Source organism: Echinops telfairi, unplaced genomic scaffold, assembly GCF_000313985.2.
Source record: "Echinops telfairi isolate 266 unplaced genomic scaffold, ASM31398v2 ScPeMD7_16;HRSCAF=60, whole genome shotgun sequence".
Classification (NCBI taxonomy): domain Eukaryota; kingdom Metazoa; phylum Chordata; class Mammalia; order Afrosoricida; family Tenrecidae; genus Echinops; species Echinops telfairi.
The window spans coordinates 7,381,457-7,397,459 of NW_022103913.1; positions in this window are offsets into that span (position 1 = coordinate 7,381,457).

The following is a 16,003-nucleotide window of genomic DNA, read 5'->3' on the forward strand; positions in this document are numbered from 1 at the left end:
CTTCTGCTAATGGGTCCCCCTCCCCATATAAAAATAAGAAAAGGAAAGCTGTTCGTCGCCTGCCTTTCTATGAATAGGAGAAACAGGAGCTTTATTTCGGAACCAAAACGCAGGAGCCGTTGGCGTCTGCTCGCTGTCAGAATGTGTAGCCTCCTGGGGTCACCTCCAGTCCCCCCCCACCCCACCCCGCCCTGCGAGCTAGCGTGACTCAGCCGTCTGGGTCAGCGGCACCTGCGGCAGCCCTGGGACTCCGGGCTTGTCGCAGATGGTACCGCACACGGGTCATCAAGCAAACTTTTAACTCGGGAGCAGAGGGCCGCCTCGCTGATGATGTAACTGGGCCTCGTGTTAGGGCAGTTTACTCAACGGGAAACGCTGCAAGCCAGGCACGTTCTAATCTCTGAGTGTAGATCGAGAGGAAATCTCAGCGCACAGGCCCAGGATTTGTTGAGGATGACAAAGTCCACGTGACTTAACTTGCCCAAGTGCCTTCCCTCCGCTAGCAGCCAAGCCTGGGCGATCCCTGCAATGACGCAGGCCTGCAAACTAAGCCTGTCCGGAGCGCACAGAAGGACTGACGGACAGTGAAGAGAACTACAGAGGACATGTGTGTGACAGTGCAAAGCCATCTGGACACTGCTGAAGAAGGCTGGGTGTGTGTGTGTGTGTGTGTGTGTGTGTGAGTTAACACCTGAGCTTGGCCTGAGCTCTGGAGAGCCTGTCAGCCTTCACAGGCACTTCTCCATACCTTTCGCAAAGCTGCCCTCCAGGAAAGAGCAGCCACTTCACCAAAAGCTGCAGGCTTGGAGGAAGAAGAATAGCTGTCACCCCAGGTGAACAGGCAGGTGAGCCGAGAGAGCAGACACCGCTCTGCCACTGAATGAAGCAGCCAAGTGGGTTTGAAAGCAGCCCTGTGGGGTGGACAGGATCACCCGAGTCCTGAGTGGCTCCATCGGTAGTTGTGTTGTGGAGAATCTTTGCTCGGTTGCTCTTCCCTCTTCCTATTTCATCATTCGTGCATTCTGTCCGCATGCTCTCCTCCATCTCCATCCATTCCATAGCGTACTGCCTCATTCTGGCTTTGGCTGCCTCAGCAGCACTCAGGGAGAGGGAGCGGGCGAGGGGCAGCAAGACCAGGCAGGCCGACCGAGGAGACGGAGCACAGCTGAGATTGCGAGAACTCAGGGGTGCAGTGTTCAGTGCTGGCTGTTATTTCTGTGGGGTGAGCTGCCGTGCAGGGGGCTCTGACTCTGAACGAGCTTCTGTCTGAGAGAGGGAGATGTGGCCTGACCTCATGCCCTTGTCTCCCTCACTGTTATGTTGGAAGTCACTGTTGTGCCTATATGGACCTCCCCTGCAGAGTCTGCTTATGGAGACAGACCCCGAGTCAGGAGCTATGTGGGGAGCTATGTGGGGAACCTCAACCATGCCGGGAGCTCCTGTGACCAAGGTCTCTACAGAAGGTGTCTCAGACATGGTGAGGCCCTTCTCAGATCCTCCTGCAGAAAGGACTCCACCTTCAAGGGGGCGAAGTGTGAGTACCTGCCTCCAGCTGGGGTCTCTTGATAGTCTCAGGCAGACCCCAGTCTCAGCAAAGTGGGGTGGCCATTTCGACCTCCTGCAGGCTCCTCTAGGGAGTAGTCTGAGCTCCAGAGCTCCCCACATGGCTGGAAGACTGTGCAGCCTGCATCTTCGTCTAACGGTTCCTCCTGTCCAATCCTGCTTCTTCCCTTCGCTACTCATCGATGGAACTCCCACGGAAGCCTTTCGCACCCTTGAGTCTGTCTGAGTGTCTGCTTCCTGGAAGACAACAGGCACACAAGGAACAGGAGGGAAATGGAAGGAAGGAGAGGTAAGCCAGACGCCTCTCCTCACCAGGGTTTCTGTAGTCTGAGGGCAGCCAGTGTTTCTGGCCAGCGTCTGACTTCTCAGGAGTGAGATCAAAGTTAAAGGGTCTGATTTTGGGCTAAGGAGTCTTGTAATCCTTTGAAAATTTGTCTGGAGCCAGGGCAGCACCAAGTTAGGTGAGTCAACTCGAATTGGCCCTGGGGTCCTCACAGACAAGCTGAGTAGGTGCAACATGGATAGACTGCGTGGACCGTGAGAATTAGCCCCAAGCATGAAGCAGGACATTGAGGGTTCCAGAACCTCCTGGCCTGTTCAAGGTCAGCTAGCAAAGTGGGAAGAGCAGCAGGGTGTGACTGAAGAGCGTGGATCAGGGAGGGCTGCGTGGAGGAGGAGGTGATGCTGCATTTGAGCAAGTCCAAAAGGGCCCACAGCCTGCTCTGCACTTCTCTGGTTAGAGAGTGAGGTTGGACCAGCCTCAGAAATTGACCCCATCTGATGTAAGAGGGGGAAAAAGATTTGCAGGGAAGGTCATTGGGGAAATCTGAAAAAGCCAAGCAGGGGGCCAGAAAGAAGCCAGGCAGCTCTGGGATCCTGTAGGACAGATTTCACACCAGTTCCTCCAGGGCATGCCACCACCTCTAGGGTCTTTGTGTCTCTGCTCACAATTCCATTTCTAGGAGGGGTGCATGACCTCTCATTAGCTAGGGTTCGGTCTCATGTCTTGATTAATGGTCACAGCAAGGCAAGAAATAGAAGGAGAATCAGGAGAATGGAAGGTCCCAGAGCCCAGGGGGGAGAAGGTTCCATGAAGGGAGCTGCAACTTCGTCAGATGCAGCACACAGGTCCAGCCAGATGAGGACAGGAAAGTGCCCAAAGGAATTAGCCATCAGCAGATGCCATTTCTGTGTGGTGGCCAGAACAGAAGCTCGATGCAATGAGCTGAGGAGTAAGCAGGAGGAGAGGATGTGAAGATAGACCAGTTCCTTGAGAAAGCCAAGTAAAAAGGCAAGGTGAGAGACTGGTTATTAGAGAGAGCACCGGGGAGTGGAGGGGCTTTGCTTGTTGCTGTTGTTTTAGCAGAGGGGGGGCTTGAGTTTCTCTATATGCTAGGGGAAAGGGGCAGAGAAGGGACGGCTTCAATGCAGGAGCCTGGTAATGGCAGGGTGATCACACGAGGATGGGACCAGGGCCTGGGCAGAAGGCTGACAGCATTTGCCACTGTGCTGTGTTTGAACTACTCGAAATATATTGTATATGTCACAGGCTCTTGCTCTCCAGTTATTTCAGAATTTTACTTTAACCCATCAATTAGATAATATTGTCATTGAAGGCCAGAACCATGTCGTCCCCAGAACAGGGACGGTGCCACAAAAAAGGGCTCAATACTCAAACCAAACTCACTGCCACAGAGTCCACTCATAGCGACCCACAGGGCAGCGGAGAGCTGCTCCTGTGGGTTTCTGAGACTGCGACTTGTTACGGGAGTAGAAAGCCTCATCTTCCTCTGACAGATGGCTGCTGGGCTTGAACTACAGACCTTGCAGTTAGCAGCCTAACATGTATGCCACTTCGCCACTGTCAGTTAGTGCTAGACTGCCTGCTACAAATACCCAACTACTGGCCAGGCTAAACAGACCTTTCATCTTATTCTAAAACAAGAAATCTTGAGTAGCAGGTAAGGCTTGCACAGGAACTTCAGGGTGAACAGAGCATCGGATACTTTCTTTCTACCTGTCTGGAAGTCCTTACGAGATGGTTTTGGATTCATGCTTGTCACCCCACGGACTCAGGATGGCTGATTGGCCTCCAGCCTTCCATTTATAATCCAGGGAGAAAGGGGTTCTTGCTTCCTGAAAGCACACCTGCCCTACTAACCTCAAGTAGACTCTTTTTTGCTTCTCACGGTCACCTCTAGATGCTAGGGAGTCTAGGAATCTAAATAAAATGAAATTCAATGGATTGTCGTAAGATTGTAAAAGCCCTGAAATGATTAATAATAATAAAACAGGAAAAAAATTGGGGTTATTTTATATGCTGGCTTTCCTGCACCCATGCCTCCCTCCTAGCTGCACCCTTTGGGATTTCCTTTCGGGAAATTGGAATCCCTATGTGGTGCAAAAGGTTAATGTGCTCAGCTGCTAACGAAAAGATTGGGGGTGCAAGTCCACTCAAAGGTGCCTCAGAAGAAAGGCCTGGCAATCTCCTGCCACAAAAACCAGCCACTGAAGGCCCTGTAGAGACCAGTTCAGAACTGATACCCACGGTGTCTCCACTGGTTACTGGTTTGGGGCTTGCCTCTCCCCACTGTGAGAATCTCAGTGGGAGAGCAGGGTCTGGTGCCTTCACTTCTGCATTGAGAGTCGAAGGCATTTGCCAACACACAGAAGCCAGGGGAGTGTATCTTAATCGTGGCCACTCAGAGATTCTCTCCCACGACTCTGACTCATGAGTAAGTGACACAGTGACAGAAGAACGGCCTGGCGCTTGATCATGTAGCCCTGCAATAATGTCCTACGAAAGCACTTCTGCTCAGAGATCATTTCTGTCGGTCTTTTCCGGCCCATTTCTAGGCTTTGCTCTCCCGCCTTCCTGTGAGTGGTGCAGGCCCAATTCTGCCAGTGACTTCCCCATGGAAGTAGTGAGTTAGCAGAGATTTTTTTTGTCCGCTGTTTATTAAAAAGCAGGGAAAATCCTGACATACTCCAGCTCCGTCTCTGACTAGCTTTGTGATCATGAGAAAATGACCTAACCTCTGGTTATCTTTCCTCCTCTCGAAAGTAATGAACTATTTCTTATGAGATTCCCTCATCCAGAAGCCTCTCTTTGTGCCCAGTGGGTACAGACTGACAGCAGTGCCTGGAGCAGGTTTAAACAACAGGGGTGGAATATAAAAGCTCACGTAGGAAAGGCAAACAGCAGCCCTGGAGTGTGGCAAGGAGAACGTTCCTTAGGCAATTAAGCCTAGGTAAGCAGGGAGCCCTGGTGGTGGGAGTAGTAACTAGTGGGGTTGCTAACTACCAGGTGAGCAGTTTAAAATCACCAACTGCTCCATGGAAGAAAGATGAGGCTTTCTGCTCTCATCAAGAGTCCGTCTCAGAAACCCACAGGGGCAGTTCCACCCTGTCTGTAAGGCTCACTATGAGTCGGAATCGAATTAATGGTGGTGAGTCTGGGTTCGTTTGGAGAGATTCTAACAAAAACCAACTGCATTGCTTTCAGCAATATTTTTATGAGTAAGTAGGCACTATTTTGTCTCTTCTTGCTATCATTTCAAAGGTCCACTTGCCAATTCTATGGTTTCAGCTATTCTTGGTGATAAGTGATCTTAATTGTCCCTTGGTCAAACCTGTTCTAAGGGAGCATTTATTTCGCATTTGAAGGCCTCTTGTGCATCAGGTCTGCATACACCAGGTCTGCTTTACAGACCTTCTGAATGCAGAGCAGAGGCCTCTATAAATTCTTAGTTCGCTCCTTCAAGGAAAACTTACTTTGTTAGAACAGCAAAGTGGCCCCAGGTTAGCCTTATGTTCTAGCGAAAGCCCATTGCTCAGCTGCATTTAATAAACCATGAAATGTTTCTATTACCTTCCCTGTGTGAATGGTGTGTCTGCAGAATGGGTTAAAAAAAAGGGAGGGAGGCAAATGGAAAAGATGCAGAAAATGAAAATAAGTGAGATCTTAAATATTTGATCAAGACCTCTTTTTCCAGGTAACTGGTTACAATGTTGAGCTCTCCAATGCCAACAGCCATCACTGAACACCATTCTGAATTATTAAAATGACCAGGGGACTCTTTTTCCTTTTTACCACTTTTAAACAAGTCTGTACCCTTTCAAGTTAACCTTTGCTTAAAAATTTAACACAGACAACGCATCACATCCAAAGAAGCTCGGGTTCCCAGTCTACTGCTCACCTGAAATTAGGAATCAGATGATCTAGTGAGCTTCAGCCACTGCAGTTGATTTTATTTTTCTCTCTCTTTACTACAGTTTATCCCCATGTGAGAGGAGTCCAGCCTGGAACACTTGGGGAAATCTGCATTTTAGAGCAGTTTTGAACTGTCAATCTATTGATTTGATTTAGATTTCTTTCATTCACTCAATGCAGGGAACCCATTCATTTCTTCAACAATATTTACTGAATACCTACAAGGCACCGGGCTATGTTCTGGGTGTGGCCATGTAGCAGGAAACAAAATATATAAAGACCCATTTAAACATTAATGCCACTGCCACGTCTTCCTTTCTTTTAAAATTTATCATTTTCCTGGTGGGCTTTTACAATTCCTATAACAATCCATCATTCAATAGTATTAAGCACACTTGTACATGTTGCCGTCAACATTTCTAAAACAATTTCTTTCTATGCCAAGTCTTTCTTATCTGGTTATTGAAGCAACCTTCCCCTAGGAGGCCGCTGTTCTTTTAACCTAGCTCCACTGGTCACACTTGCTGAGTGAAAGTGTTTAAGTGTTTACATCATGAGCTAGTCTATCAGTTCTAGGATAGTTTTCTCCTTAGAGACAGCCTTCTCACCACCTGCCTTTGGGCGGGATAATTATGATACGGTCTTTCACCGCGTTCTCGAGGTTTCCCACCAGATCAAGGTCCAATCTCTTCTTACAGAAGCTGACTGAGCATGGCATCCTTTGTCAGCTAGACTTTCCTTCCCTGTGCTGTGCCTCCATGTCTCCATGGCCTGCCCTGCACCTCCCAAATCAAGGAGTGACTTAGGCTCTTGTCTCTGGATCTGCTCCTACGGAATCCAAACCAACCCAGTTCTGTGTACAAAGTCCTTCTCCTTCCTAAGACCTAAGGACACGTTGAGTCAGGAAAAACAGGCTGAGATTCAAAAACAGAATGCTCATTATACACGCGAGCCGGTTAAATCTAGTTCTCTCTCTCCAGGTGGAATTTCTCAGCCACAGCTGTCCCTTGGGCGCCCCCTTCCCAAAACGAGAAGGAAACAAACAGCACTGGCCAAGTGCAGTCTGGCTCCCGGCAAGTCTTGTGCATCGGAGCAGAAGTGTGTCCACAGGTTTCCGGTCTGGCCTGTCGGAATGGGGTCACTAGGCCTGACTTTGGAGGTGCTTCTAGGTAAACTTGGTCCTCCACTCTTTGGGTTAAGCAGCCCAACACTTAACTGTATTTGCTAAACGTTGTGCTGTTTTGCAGCACCTACAGGGAACCCCCTGGATCCCTGGTAGCCTAGTGGTTATGAGTCAGGCTGCTAACTGCAGACTTAGTAGTTCGAAACCACCAGGTGCTCTGAGGGAGAAAGATGGGTTTTTCTACTTCTATAAAGAGTTACAGTCTCTGAAACAAGAGACTTGTCCAGAGACATAAGGGCAGTTCTACCCTGTCCGGGAAGGTGACTAATGAGTTGGAATTGACTCAAAGGCAGTGGCTTGAGTTGAGGGACACCCTCCTTCACCCCCCACCCCCTACAAAGGATCCTGGGACATCTCTAGTGGGCCACGGGTTGTGCTGCTGACGGCAGGGTGAGAAGTGTGAGCTCACCAGGTGCTGCCCAGGAGAAATAACGGGCTTTCTGCTGTGGTGTATGTTTATAGCCTTGAAAACCCTGTCCTATAGTATGGCAATACGCTTGGATGTTTGAGGCATCCCCTCCACCGAACAAAGCAAGTATCAAACTGCTGCCCTCCGGTGGATTCTGGCTCCGGTCAGTCCCACAACAAACCTGAACCAAGCTCGGCCGAGTTGACGCCGACTCAAAGTGACCCTATTAGCAGGGTTTCCGACACTGTAGCTGTTCACAGGAGTAGAAAACTCTGTCTTTCTCCTTCAGATTGACCAGTCTCAGGCCAGAGGGTAACCACAACACCACCAGGACTTCCTGGGCAACCCCAGGTTAAGTAAATCCTTGGATATCACATGAACCTGGTACTTCCCACCACGAGGGGGCACTACTTAGCTCACACAGACAGGCTTCCTCCTAGCCCAAGCTGTAGTCTCTTCACTGCCCTCAGAACAGAAAACTGGCCTTCAGGAACACCCGTGGCTCTTCTGTCTCTCCGTGCCCAGGTTCTGTCCTTGGCCCAGGGCCCAACACTCAAAATGAATTGGTCCTGTAATCAGCATGCAGTGCACATGCTGCACACACAGTCCTAGACATCCCTAAACTTTCTCCACTCTCCTTGATAACAAGTGGATCAGTAAGAGAACATCCTTGCACCCATGGACATTAACCCACGTAGTCCTCCCTCCAACCTAGTGCAGTAGGGACTGTGCTAGCTCCAGGTGCAGAGAAGGAACCTGGGTTACAGAGACTTGTTCAAGGACACATTGTGGAACCACATTTCATATTCAAGAGGAATTACTCCAAGATTCAGATCTTTCAGGAGCTGAAGATGGGAAGGAGAGAGTTCCAGAGCAAGAGCTAAAACCAAAAACCAAACAAACAAAAAACAAATTCGCTGCCATTGAGTCCATTGTCCCTCAGAGTGACCCTACAGGACAGGGTAGGACTGCCGCTGTGAGTTTCCGAGACCATATTCTTTGTGGGAGTAGAAAGCCTCATCTTTCTCCCAAGGAGCCACTGGTGGCTTCAAACTGCTGACTTTTCAGTTAGCAGACCAATGAGCAACTCAGTACTCTACCCGGTTTCCTCAGGAGCTGGAATGAAGAGGCGAGGGAGGCTGAGCAGCAGAGGGGCTGGGGAAAGGACGAGCTGAACTCGCCGAGGAGAAAAGGGAGGACCAGAAAGGGCAGGGTGCTGTTTCACTCTGAATAGAGAAGAGGGAATCAGGCCTTCACCCTGCTCTTTTGGGGTACTAGCTTTGTGTCTCACCCCAGAGGCAGGCAGGTACGAGAGCACAGGTGGACAAGTGTATAGGACCTCCTAGGAGTAGGGACGGTGTGCTTGAGTGACTGCCCTCTTGGGAGTACTGTGAGGATCCAGTGATGGTGGAATGGACTCTCGGCCAGCTTCATGATCCCCCTCCCCTCTCCCCCACCCTAATCCCCCTCACACTAAGGTGAAGACCTGTCACCGATGCTATGGAAAGTTGGAAATTAGGCGTCTAACAATCACAAAACCTTGACATCATCCTATCCTCTTTTTTTTGTGCACACCGAGCCCACTAGGAAATCCTGTTGCCAAGCATGTCAAATCTGACCCCCAGGGCCTCTTGCCTGCACATCTCTGGTGAGTAATGGGGGCTCTGGAGGTTCTGGGTGGGAAGCAGAAGGCAGGCTGCATTCAGAAAGTCAATGACCTGAGGGGATCTCAGGATAGTGGGCCTGAACTCCAAGGTCCCAGGAGTTGTTGTCATTTCTGTTCTCATTTTCTCAGATTGCAGGTTTGGGTCCAGACCGCAGCAATACAGTGGACATTGCAGTGAAATGAGTCGCACCAAGCTTTGGGTTTCGCAGCGCATATCAATGTCTGTCTATTGTAGTTAACATAACAACATTATGAAGACTTTAAACTGTGATGAGAATCACCAAAATGAGATAGAGACAGCGAGTGAGCGCAGACGGTGGAGATGGTGCTGATAGTCTGACTTGGCACAGCCGTGACCACAAACCTACAATCTGCAACCTGTATCTCTTTCTAAAAGAGCCCCGCCAACAACCCACCCACCCACCCCCGCTTCAATCCACAGAAAACCTGCATTGCTTCGTGGCGTGGGGGTCTCACAGCTCACCAGAGCAGGCCGTGAGAACAGACGTATACATATGTCGGAAGAAGGGAGGCTGGGCACCACAGGAGAGCAAATCCTCATCCAACATGGCAGAACAGTCAATAGATAAATCAAGAACGAGCCACGTATGCTGCTTTTTTCCGTGACTACGGAGTGACCACCAGAACTAAACACAAGAAATGATAAAAGCCCTGTGGGTGGGCCGTCAGGAAAGGAATTATTGTTTTTTAAGTGTAGCTGGATAATTTTATTTTTTTTAATGTGCTCGTGCATTACTTTGGTGTCTTTTAAAACTCAGTTTTGATACAGAAAGTTAAATATATATTTTGAATGAAACACAACTAAATGAAAAACATAGGACAATTTTATAAACGCAAAGGACAACAAAACACAACAGGGGCCTGGCACTAGGGAGTCAGTGGGCAAGCCTGAAGGAGCCCTAGTGGCGCAGCGGTTAAGCTTAGCTGCAGGAGGTTGGTGGCTCTAATCCCCTGTTGGAGAAAGGTGCGGCAGTCTGCCTCTCTAAAGATTTCAGCATTAAAATCCTATAGACGCTTCAGGTCTCAGAATCAACACCACGGGCTGCAACGGGCTCGGTTCGGGTTGAGGTAGGAATGGCAAGGGTGGGGCCAAGGGGAGGGGCATTAGGCTAAGGGGCGGGGCGCGCAACCGCAGTCTCCTAAGTTGTCCTCAGACTCCGCCCACAGCGGGGGACCCGCGGAAACTCAAGGTCCAGTGAGCCTTGGACCTGGCCCTTGACCTAGGTGACCGAGCACGCTTATCCAGGGCCTCCTCCGCCCAAGGAGACCTAGCGCCCCGCGGCCCGGCGCAGTGCCCGGCCGACCCCGACCCGGCGGCCCCCCGAGGCGCGCCGTGCAGTCCCGCGACCTACAGGTAAGTACCGCCTGCTGGCCCGGCAGCTCGCTTTGCTGCTGCGGCCCGGTGCGCGGCCCCTGCTGCACGTGACCCCAGCGCGCTCGCGCCTGTGCAACAGGTGGCCTTGGGGAGCGTAGCCTGCAGCCTGCCCCGGCTCAGAGCACCTCCCCTCCACCTCCCCGCCGCCCTCTCGCAATAGCCAATCAACCGGGAGCTCGGGCCCCAGCCTGACAGCCTGGGGTCGGCTCATCTTCAACCGCTGCGCTTCCAACAACTAAGAGAAGTATCCAACAAGCACGAATCTCCTGCAGGGCGCCGCCACTGAGCTAAATGGGGGCACGAGAACTTGGGGCCCCTCCCGGGGTGCTCACTGTCTATTGGGGGACATCAGCAGCAGACAGCGCCAGACACAGCAATGTAAACTTTAAAACGGCGCTGAGCACTGAGAAGAGAGAACAGGGGGCTGGGAGGGCGGTCTCCGTGGTGGCACTGTCTCCTATGTGTTGGAATACTAACCCTAAAGTCAGGGGTTCAAACCCATCAGCTACAAAGATGATGCTAATCTGCTCCTACTGCCCCGGAATCCATTCAGACCTGTAGAGATTTACAGCCTTGAAGACCTGAGTCGGAGTAAATTCATTGGCTGTGGTTTTTGTTTTGTTTTGTTTTCTCCATTGGTAAAGGAGTGCTAGTGATGTGTGGAGCAGTTCCAACCCACCGACTGTTCTGAGGAACAAAGACGAGGCTGTCTGCCCCCATCAAGATTCAGAGCCTCCGAAGTCCTGTCTCTAAGACAGATTAGACTTGATGGTTTGGTTTTCGCCATAGAAGGATGCTGAAGTTAAAACGTAGGAAGGAAGCAGAGGCTTGCCCCGGGAAGCGGCAGAACAAACGCATGGCGTTGGGAAAGAGTGTAGCCTGACCATCCTTGTCTGTAAAATGGGACTGACCTGCCTGTGGAGGGCTGAGCGGTCTAATGGTTATTACTCTGCAGCCTGGGGTGACAATATCTCCAGATGGGGGCTGATGAAACACGGTGTGCCTGGCTGTGAGCAAACACACTCTCTTCCCCACCCCCCCGCCACCCCACCTCCTTTGAGTCCCGTTTCCTCATCTGTCAAATGGCACACCCTGGGTAGAGCCTCTCAAATGAGCTAGTCTCTCAAATGGTGACTGGGTCTGAGGATTCAGAGAGCAATCAGACCAGGCCCTGCACTCCCGGAGCTGACCTCTCAGTGAGTGGCTGAGAAGAAAGACCCTGGCAGTCCCAGCCCAGGAAGCCTTGCTTCCCTGGCCTCCTAGAGAAGGAGCACCTTAGTGGCCTTGCCTGGGGAAAGCTGCCTCCCCTGTCCTGCTGGCTAGGGACCCAGTTTCCAGAAGGCCTCCCTGGGGATTACCAGCTCCGTAGCCCTCCAAAACCGAGGCTCATCCTCCACAACTGAGCATAAGCTTCTTCCCCGCGTTCCCTGGTGGCTCTCGGTGTCCCCTCCTCAAGCTCTCCAGAGACACAGTTCTGCTGGCCCCTCCTTGAGGGCCTGTAGGACTTTGAGGAATTGGTGGGAAGAGGGGAGGGGTGTTGAGCCTCAGGAACTGCCTGTCTACTGCTGGAATCCGGGTTGAGCCCAGTTTGTTCTTTGACTTTGCTCAAGCCTTTGGTGGAGCCCCAGGAATTGTCCCAGGAAAACGGGCAGGAGACCCAGCGAACAGGCAACACAGTGAGGGGAAGAGCCTGCACTCTTCGGGGGAAGTGGGAAATGCAGAGGACAGACAAAAGAGTGCTGGAGAAGGAGGGCAGAGGGCAGCTTTAGTGCGCTGCCTCTGTAGCCTTGTGGGTTATGTGTTGGTCTGCTAACTACAGGGTCAGCAGTTCAAACCACCAGGCCCTGCATGAGAGAAAGATGAGCCCTTTTGCTCCTGGAGAGTGGCAGTTCTACGCTGGCCTGTGGGGTCACTATGAGTCAGAATGTATTTGATAGCACTGAGGCTTTGGTTCTGTTTTCCCTTGCCAACAATAGTGGGGCATCACTGCTGAGAAATGAGGGGTGCTTCAGGCTTTGAGATTTCAGATCAGATTTCAGATTCAGACTCTGTCTCTTCCCAGCCCTGTGACAAACCCTGGCTGGCAGCTCACTTACTGCTTCGGAGATACGAGGACTGTGCCCTTAAGGAATATATTCACTTCTCCCCTCTCCTTCCTCAAATAAACTAAAATAGGAGTAATACTTGGGAGCCCCGTGGTGTAGTGGGTTACGCATTAGATGACAGGTTGCAAAGTCAGCTGTTTGAAACCACCAGCTGCTCTGTGGTTGAAAAATGAGGATTTTTCCGCCCATAAGGTAGGCGTTAGAGCACCTACCTCAGCATGTTTAATAGCTTAATACCTACCTTATGGGGGTTTAGTGTGTTAATATGTGTAAAATACATAGAGCAGGCCTGACATGCAGAAAGCTACTTTGCATATTCCATTATTCGGGCATGTATTGGTGAAGAGGCGGCTGGTAGAGTGGGTGGACAGGAGGGACTGTGCCAACTGATTAGTGGGGGAGTTGGATTATCAGTTGTGGTGACTGTACCAGAAAGCCATGGCCCTGGCAGGAGAGAGGGGTGTTCTGCCTGATAAGGGCGTGTTGAGCAGCACCCGCCCCCCACCCCCACCGCCAGAAGCCTGCAGGAATTGGAGCCCCTTTGAAGACTCAGGGTAAAGGAAACATAAGAAAAGTCCGGAGAAATGAGTGTTGAAAAAGACATAGCATTGCCCTGGGTCTCTAACACATGGCTGAGTGTAGTGTGGGCCCCTTTAAGGAGCCGTCATGTTAATCCCTGACCCCCCTTATTGCCCCTGATTCAATTCCAGCTCATAGTGACCTGATTGGACAGGGTACAAGTGCCCTGCGGGTTTCTGACCCACAGCTCGTACAGGAGTAAAGCCTCATCTTTATTCCTTGAAGTGGCTGGTGGTTTCCAACTGCTGACATTGTGGTCACTGCCCCACTAGGGGTTCTTTCTGACCTCCTCCTCCTCCTCCAAGCCCCCCCACCCCCCCACCCCCCATCGAAAACAACTCACAGCCAGTCAGTTCCCACTCAGAATGACCCTTGAGTGACCCAGGATAACTGCCCCAGTGGATCTAGTTCCCCTACTGGACCAAGAGTCGTGCTGACCTATTGAGTAATGCCCAGACCCAGCAAAGTGTAGCCCATGATGAATGAAACGAACAAATAAAGGAAGGAACATGGGCCTTGGAAACACACTTTTCTAGGTGTGCAAGTGTGCTGGGAAGGAAAAGCAAATTAAGAGGATAAACAGAGAAAGTTAATGTTTTCTTGGGCTAGCTGAGGGCTAAGCATTTCCATGGACACGGCAGCTTTGTCACGATTGCCAAAGCTTGGAAGTCGTATACAATTGTCTCTGACCTTCCTGAGTCACCAAAACTTTCTAAGCCTGCCTAGCTTTCTGCATCTGGAACATGGGCATCTTTGTACCTAACTTTGGTGGCACAGTGGTTTAGAGCTTGGCTGCTAATGGAAAGGTCAGTGGTTCAAACCCACCAGCAGCTCCTCAGGAGGAAGATGTGGCAGCTGCTTCCATACGTATCACAGCCCTAGAACCAGTATCAGGCGGTTCTGCTCTGTCGACAAGGGTTGCTTGTTCTAAACCAGTGGTTCTCAATCTGTGGGTCCCGACCCCTTTGGGGGTCGAACGACCCTTTCACAGGGGTTTCCTAATTCATAACAGTGACAAAATTACAGTTACGAAGTAGCAACAACAGTAATTTTATGGTTGGCGGGGGGGTCACCACAACATGAGGAACTATATGAGAAGGTCGCGATTTTAGGAAGATTGAGAACCACTGTTCTAAACATTGTGTGAGTTGAATATGTGAAATGCTGACTGCCCGGGACATCGCACATGGCATGGTATGTGCTTGTTCGATAGTAAGTGCTGTTATGATTATTTTTACTATCTTTGTTAATCTCCCCACTGATCTCGGGGTAATGAGCAGAGGCCACGGGCACAGATGGGGCGCGTGGATTCTGAGCTCAGGCCCGACTGGGAGCAAAGCCTCCCTGCAGACACGAGCCAGACAGCTCGTGTGGAAGGGGACCAACCTATGTGCTTTTCATTCATAACTTAAAGCACTTGACGATGGGAAATCTTAGAAGGAAAAAAACCACGCAAAATTAAAATGTATGTGCCTCTCAAATGCAGGTATTTTATCATCCAGATAAATCTTCCATGCATCTGTGTTAAACCACTCTGTGCTGTCGAAGCTCTGAAATAAAGTGGCCAGTCCTGGCCACTGTCTGTCTGTGCGTGTTCATCATCTTCCCTCATAAGCACAGGCTGATCCCGTTTTGCTGGGGCAGGCCTGGGGACTGCGGCTCCTGGCTGAGCCTTGCAGCCCTGCCTGGTGGTGGTGAGTGAGCCCCAGTGGGCCTGCGCGTCCCTCGTCACAGTCCCTCTCACCTGGCACTGAGCCAGGAATGAGGATCAGAAAGACAGGTTATAGCTGTGTGAACCTGGGGAGACCTGGGTGCTCAGGAATGGCTTTGGGGTGAAAGCGCCTTGGATGAGGGTGACAAGATCACACACATCTGGATGTTGTCAGGACTGCCCTTTCCACCCAGGGGTGCTGTCTCTGGCCTAGCCTCTTGCCCCATGCAGGCTGACCTGTGTCTCCCTGTCCTCCTGCTCTCCGTCTGTGTCTTTTGCCAGAGCTGCCCCTGAATCTGCGCTCTCCGGGCACGGCCTGGGCTGGGAAGCCTGCCTGAACGGGCTTCTTGGCCCTCTCCCAGCCCCATCACTTCCTCGCGAGCATGCTCAGGCTGCCCTGGAGTTCCCTTCCCTTGTGGGCTGTGAGCCCGTCCTCAGTTTATGGGCCAGGTGTTCCTGGTACCCAGGTCTGTGCCTGGCACACTGCCTGTCCTTCTCTCCTCTCTTCCTTGCTCCTTCCTTCCGTCTCCCACCCCCCTTTCCGCTCTCCCTCCTCCCCACAAATACCATGTCTGAGATCGAAACGGTGGGCCTAAATGGCACCATCCTGACCCTCAGAGAGCCCACAGGTCTCCTGAGACAGACTTAGTGAAGAGACCATTAAACATAAACAAACTACAGACTAGGTTCATAGCCGGCTTCAAATCTGTTCCAACTGGTTCAGTTATGACCAACAAGACAAAATCGGCACAGACCCCAGATTTTAAAATGTTGAGGGAAACCAGCATGGGGGGAAGTGCAGGTGAAGCCCCCGAAGGGGTGAGTGTGAAGAGGTGTAGCGAGCAGCCCTTTCAGAAGCCTGATGCTAGAGACAGATTCACTACCCAGCCTGTGGCACAGCCAGCTACCAGATTTGAACCTGACACTTGTTTCCAGCTCTGCTGGTCAAGAGATTTGACTGCTACCGGATCTGCATGCCGCCGTGGTTTTCAAAGAAGGGGATTTCAGGTTTTAGCAGACTGTCCATCTGTTCCAATAACCCCATCCCAGGTTGTCTTTCTGGTTCACCCACAGTTCACAAGTTCAGCTCTGTTCTGGTTTCCCAACACTGGCCATGCCTGAACCAGGAAGAACCCATTCAAAGCCTTGGTTCAGTCTTGAAGACGAGCCCGGCATGC